This window comes from Quercus lobata, chromosome 9 (genome assembly GCF_001633185.2).
Source record: "Quercus lobata isolate SW786 chromosome 9, ValleyOak3.0 Primary Assembly, whole genome shotgun sequence".
Lineage (NCBI taxonomy): Eukaryota > Viridiplantae > Streptophyta > Magnoliopsida > Fagales > Fagaceae > Quercus > Quercus lobata.
In genome coordinates this window covers 31,801,511-31,808,838 of record NC_044912.1, presented here as the reverse complement: position 1 = coordinate 31,808,838, position 7,328 = coordinate 31,801,511, and positions in this window count along the sequence as shown.

The window sequence follows — 7,328 nt, the reverse complement described above, 5'->3', positions numbered from 1 at the left end:
CTCACCATATTGTGAGAATGATCTGTGGATCTATAAAATATATAAGAAATTGGCAGTCGTGGTTTCTGGCCAGTTCGAACAAATAATATCGTTTGTCTTCACGATTTCTTTGCCATATTTGCAGATGAACCACGACTGTTGGAGCACAGCCTAAGTCTAAGAACATTATAGGGCCATACTTCTTAGATAGGGCATGAAGAGAATGGTCTAGGAGTGTGCCTAGTTGGTGAAGGTTACCAATAATTGGAAGCTTTGGTGGGGATGCTGGAAAATTGGGTTTGCCACTTCTAAAAAGCTTGAAAATGTAAACAAAAGAGAGGAGTAAGACAATAAATAAGAGGACATAATTAATTAAATAGAATAAAAATTGTCGATAAGTCATTTATCACTTCACATCTTTTGCACTATTTGGCGGGCCACATTTCCAAAAATATTATTGCTATACTCCTCGGCGTAAAATATAGAGTGATTTGAAAAGGGAGTTCTCAAAAATTAATGTATTTATCATTTTAACTTCTTGTTTGTGTGTGTGTTTGGTTAGTTTATGTTTCGATAATTTTCCATTTGCAATTAAGGATGATGTAGAAAATAACTTCAAGAAAATAATTTGTTTGATTCTCTTATTTTCTTAAAGTTATTTTTTACCTTATTTTTAAGCAAATAAGCTTTCCAAAACATTAACCTACCTAAACATACACTTATATTTGAATCTTGGGTTTTTTCTTAACTAATGTGTCTTCTATGGGCTTTTCGTATGTCATCCATGAGAACCACGTGTTGACCTTACACGCTCATTTATAAAAACCTAGCTTGTATTTTCATGTCCAAGAGAACCTCATGTCAGACCGTGTGACCATGATCTACCACCATTGACATTATTCTTTAGTTGTGTCTTTTCCAAAATCATTTTTGTGTGGGTTTATGGGGTTGCTTTGTGCGATCCATACTTGTGAGGGTTCTAAGTACACACACCCCATGAGCTCTGACATCACTTGTTAGGGAGAAAACACCCTGCGAACAAATATTTTAATTTCAATTAAATTATAATGGCATTGTGTTAAAGATTATTAAGTCAGAACAAATTGTACAAGTGCATCAACAGACTTTGAAAATTAGTTAAACAAACTTTAATCTAAAATTCGCTTGAATTGGCTCGAGCAAGTTCTCACTAAAAAAGAAAAAAAAAATTCACATTTTCTCTACTATTCCTTTATCCGATCTAGCCTCTTTATCCGATCTAGCCTCTTTTGTGACACATACATTCTCCTTCTCCGAATTGGCATACCCTTTAAGAGGAGGCCCAAGCCAAACATTTGTAATTGCCTTGTGCGTCTTGGATTGGTGCTGGAAATCACAGAAGCTACCCCAATTCTTCAACTTCAAGTGACTTCAAAATATCCTGGAGATTGGATTTGTAATCGATGTCTCAGCTTGTAGAGAAGAGGCTGGTACAACTAGTTGTTAGCAAGGGCAGGAAGCTTAGTTACAAGAACATCTACGTACACAGAACTAGGGGGCTTTGTATTACAACTATCTTCAAATTGGATCGGTTTGCTGGGCTAGTGCTTAAGAATTTTTTGCCCGTTTTGGGTTTTTCTCTTTGTAAATATATACATCATGTGTTTGGGTGTGTCAGTTGTATTTGCTGTGATTATGATTTTTTTTTTTTTTTTTTCCCGAGAAAGGATTATGATTTATCTTTGCTATTTGGTTTTTGGCTAAGTAATTAATTGGACCTAATTTGATCAATTGGTTAAAATTGGTATGAATTAATTGGATTATGATTTATCTTTGCTATGAATTTTTAATATTATTTCATTAAAATTAATACCATTTTTAAACGCCCATTTAATTTGGAATTTTTTTTTTTTTTTTATTCAAAGCATTACGTTTTACTATACTTTCCGAATCTTGGTTAACCCTTTTTTTTTTCTTTTTTCTTTTTTTTTTTCTTTTTTAATTATGAAGCTTATCTATTAGACTGCACGCTACTGCTATGCTATATATGTAGTCAGCAAAGTTCTTTGTTTTGTATAACAAACGTACATCATGGAACTTAAACCTAGATTGAGAAGTGATTCAAATCCTCCGTTATTTTGTTTCCTTATATATATACTTTGTACTTATAAGTGGCTATACTTACCAAGTAAGAAAAAGAAAAGTTACTTATAAATATTCTCGACAATATGCTAAGCATGTCACATTGAATATAAAACTGGTTTGAGTTAGAGCATTCACAGTGGAAATGGTATATGCCATATGTTGGTAGTATTTGGTATTTGAGTCCTAAAACTCTCCAACAGCCGGTCTTGCAAAATCAAACTATTACAAAAAAAATGTAGAATCGCACGGTAGCACATTTGTAAAACTAAATAATAGTTTTTTATTCACAATCTGACTTTTTCTCTATCTTTATTTTTAGTTTTTTTTCATCTCCTCTCTCCTTCTCCACAACAGCCTCTCTTTCTCTCTCATCACATCTCTTTGTCATAGTGGGCATATTCTGGCATGGGTATGGCGTGGGTTTGGCGGTGGCGTGGGTTGCTCAAGCTCGCTAATGATGAGCTGTGATTCTCGCCGATGATGGGTTGCTCAAGCTTAATGAAAATAGGCTAGGTTTTGTGTGTTGTGGTGCGATGGAGGACATTGATCTAACGGTGGCGGTGGCGGTGTTGATCTAGCATTGGTAGTACGATGTGTGTTGTGTTTTGTGTGTTTTGTTTGGCATTGATCTGGGTTTTGCTCAACAAGTGTTTTTTTTTTTAATATTTGGGTTTTGTGTGTTGTGTTTTAAACTGGGCGTGACTGGAGCTAGTGGGTCCAATAGTTAATCTGGGCGTAACCGGAACTGGTTGATCTGTGCGTGATTTTTTTTAAATGGGTTTGCTGGGATCGTGCTTTGATGGTTTTTTTTTTTTTTTTTTTTGAATGTTGTTTTGGTTTTGGTTTGATGGTCTGGTGGGTGGTGCTGGGATATGGGGGGGTGACTGTGTGTTGGTGGTGGCTATGTAAGAGAAAAAGAGAAATAGTAAAAAAAGGAATAAAAAAGAATATTTAAATAAAATGGGGAAAAATAGAGTTTTGGGATGTTGGGTGTATTGTAAAATGGTATAGTATAATTGATAAAATAACTTTTTGGGATGGTAAAACAGGATAGGATGACATTTGCCATTGTGAATGCTCTTACAAAGGGAAGCTTAAAAGTGCTAAGCACTGTTAAGGATTCTACTGATCCTATGATCCAAATCATCAAGTCAGTCTAAATTCAGATACAAGAGATAGAGATCAAGTTATATCCGGCAGCCATAACAAATAACAATCCAAAGTCTGTTTTTATCCTTAAGTTAATTTGTTTCTGCTAGTCAGTCTGTGTCTTTGGTGATAGAGTTGTTTACATCTCAATAATTTTGAAATTTCAATGGTATGATACGTGTAAGCATGATATTATAAATACAATGAGCCTCTGCTACAATTGTTACGGAAGATCATTATCTCATATCTGTTCTCTTTATAACATGCACAAATGGTGACTTTATAAATTAATCCCTCCATCAAAATCTTCAACTTAATGGCAACAACATCAGACACCAATACGAAAGGATGTGGAGTTGTTGATTGTGGCTGCCGAAAGTGAAGTCTAAGGGCCTGTTTAGACAAGAGGTGGAGGGAGGGAGAATGGAGGGGTGTAGAGTAGAGTTGGTAAGAAATTAAGGTAATTTTTGGTCAACTCTATTTTACTTTCCACCACTCCCCAATCCCCTCCCTTCCCTCAATTTGAAATCAAAATCGTATAAAGAAGATCAGATGAAAACAAGAGTTTTCCTTTCAGACAAAAAATAAATAAAAGGAAAACAAGAGTTTTCTATTAATATATAAAAATATTTTTTTAAAAAATAAACCAACAAATAAACACAATACAAATATATAATGAATATATATATATATATTATCTTTTTTATGGATTTTCCAACATTAAAATATTGCTTAACATTTTATGAAACCACCACTGGAGGACAGAAGTTAAGGTTCAAGTCTTCAGGAGTTAGTTTTACATATATATATATATATATATATATATACTTAGATTAGGATAGAGTATAATTTTTATCTTGTATAAAAAATAAATAAATAACATTTTATGAGAAGTACTACATCCACAATATTTTCATAACAAATCTTAAGTAATAAATTATTATTGATTCTAATTTAAATCTACAAGTGAAGTTACTATTTTGCCCATCAATTATAATTAGTAACAACCTACCACGTAGGAATTGTGATAAGACAGTTATGAGAATGTTTTAAACATATCATTTCTCTTTATTTATCTATTTATATATATATATATATATATATGCCCTTAAAAGTCAAATCTTGACTCTATCACTTTTCCACTATATTCCCATCAAATGAAGGCCCATTAAACTCAACCCACAGTATTCAGTTGGGTTTGGGTTGAACTTTATAGTGCTGGTTTTGCTAAGCTTGATGGGCTGACCCTACTCATGCCGTTATGCCAAATTCTGGCGCGTATATGAATCCCTAAACACGTGAAGAGTAATTTGACCCCTTATCTGGAATGGAATCCCAGCTCTTCAAAATATTATTTTAGTCGATATATATATATATATATATATATATGTATGTATGTATGTATATTAGTCAAATTGAAGAACTACAGTCAAGAATCAAAATTCCCACAACAAAACTGTGCCATTTTGGTGTAATAACTAATAAGCGTCAATCAAAATTTTATTACTACTAGTTAGGTTGCTTTGGTAGTGGTTTTACTTTTTAACGGTAATGAAACAAAGTGTTTAAATTGTTATGTCTTATAAAGTCTAGTTCTAATATGACCCAAAAAAAAAAAAAAAAAAAAATTTAAAAAATAAATCAAATGTTCAATGGCTCTTGGCTCCATGCCTGAGTCTATTATTCTATCGTTGTTTGAGTGGTCTTTTGCTGGAACTACAATACAAGAAGGTGCAATTTGTAATTTTACTTTTTAAAAATCATTGCAAAAAAAAAAACAGTGCTGACAATTAATTTTGTTGTGCCATGATAGTGCACATAGATTTACTACATCATGCTGATTCATTTAAATGATACTAATTAACAAATTGTAGAATTTTTGGAAAACTTATACATTTCAAATAACAAATTTATGTTGAAATCCAAGTAAAAGACACGAAAATGTTGTTGTTGACCCAACATTTGATAAATTACTTTTATATGCTTGAACTTTTAAAAAATTGGGAATTTAACAATGTGGGGCCCAACAATTCGTGGACCAGGCCCATTTGCCCTTAGAGAGTCCGAGGGCCCAATCCGAGGAGAACTGTGGCCCAAGCTCCATGACGCAGAGCACAGACCAATTTTGGGAGGCAGCCGAGGACAGTCTAGTCCTCGGCAGGCCCATAATCCGCCCAGAATAAAGGGATAAATTCGTAAGGAAATCCAAAATACCTTGGGGCAATTACCCTAAATACCCTTCTGGATAAGGCCCAATGCCTGACAGAACCGTACTCTGCAGCTTTATCAAGTCATCCCCAACAATTCCGGGATTAGACTGATGGGACCAATGTCAGTATTTGTAAAGACTGACCCTACACGTGGACGAAGGACATCGAATGCACGCTAGTATAAAAGGAGAAGTAAGTGAATCTAGTTAGGGGGAAAAAAAAGAAAGACTTCATGAATAAGATCGCCGGAACGATCCATGCACAGAACGGAGAAGGTCCTCCGTTGGACAGCCGGAAAGGATCACAAGGGTCCTCGGATCAAGTCCGAGGAGCCCATTCTCAGAAGTGGCAGCATGGCGGGGCTTTAAACGTTTAGGCCCAGTCCATTTTCCACAGGGACCTTTCTGAAATCCAGACCGGACCATCGCCCCGTGACCAAGCCCAAGCTTTTCAAGCCCACTCTCTACAAATCATATTGTGAGGGATCTCTCCCGCGTGAACCCAAAAATGTCACTGGGCCGCGCAGGAATCGTGTCCTTACAATTGGCGCCGTCTGTGGGAAAGCATGCGCGCTTGGCGCAGGTGGCGGTGGAGTCAACTCTCTACTAAGCAAAAATTCACGGAGCTTCCTCCGTCTCCTTTAACGTGCAGCTGTTGTTCCGACATAAACTTCTGCTAAGGGCTACGCCTTGCAGCGCCCATGGCGTAGGCAGCCCTAGGGGCTCTCGGCCTCAAGCCGGCTCTCCCCGCCCTGATCTAGGGGCTTACATCCGAAAAACAAACAAATACAAAAAACAAATCTCATAAGCTTTGGACAGAACCAAGGTTTTGCATGGTCCTCGGACTCAAACCTATGGGGAAACCAAGCACAAGAGATGAAAATCAAAAGCTTTGGACAGAACCAAGGTCTTGCATGGTCCACGGACTCAAGCCTGTGGGGAAACCAAGCACAAAAAACAAATCTCATAAGCTTCGGACAGAACCAAGGTCTTGCATGGTCCTCGGACTCAAACCTATGGGGAAACCAAGTACAAGAGATGAAAATCTAAAGTTTTGGACAGAACCAAGGCCTTGCATGGTCCACGGACTCAAGCCTGTGGGGAAACCAAGCACAAAAAACAAATCTCATAAGCTTTGGACAGAACCAAGGTCTTGCATGGTCCTCGGACTCAAACCTATGGGGAAACCAAGTACAAGAGATGAAAATCAAAAGCTTTGGACAGAACCAAGGTCTTGCATGGTCCACGGACTCAAGCCTGTGGGGAAACCAAGCACAAAAAAAATCTCATAAGCTTTGGACAGAACCAAGGTCTTGCATGGTCCTCGGACTCAAACCTATGGGGAAACCAAGTACAAGAGATGAAAATCAAAAGCTTTGGACAGAACCAAGGTCTTGCATGGTCCACGGACTCAAGCCTGTGGGGAAACCAAGCACAAAAAATAAATCTCATAAGCTTTGGACAGAACCAAGGTCTTGCATGGTCCTCGGACTCAAACCTATGGGGAAACCAAGTAAAGAGATGAAAATCAAAAGCTTTTGGACAGAAACCAAGGTCTTGCATGGTCCACGGACTCAAGCCTGTGGGGAAACCAAGCACAAAAAATAAATCTCATAAGCTTTGGACAGAACCAAGGTCTTGCATGGTCCTCGGACTCAAACCTATGGGGAAACCAGGCACAAGAGATCAAAAGCTTTGGACAGAACCAAGGTCTTGCATGGTCCACGGACTCAAGCCTGTGGGGAAACCAAGCACAAAAAATAAATCTCATAAGCTTTGGACAGAACCAAGGTCTTGCATGGTCCTCGGACTCAAACCTATGGGGAAACCAGGCACAAGAGATCAAAAGCTTTGGACAGAACCAAGG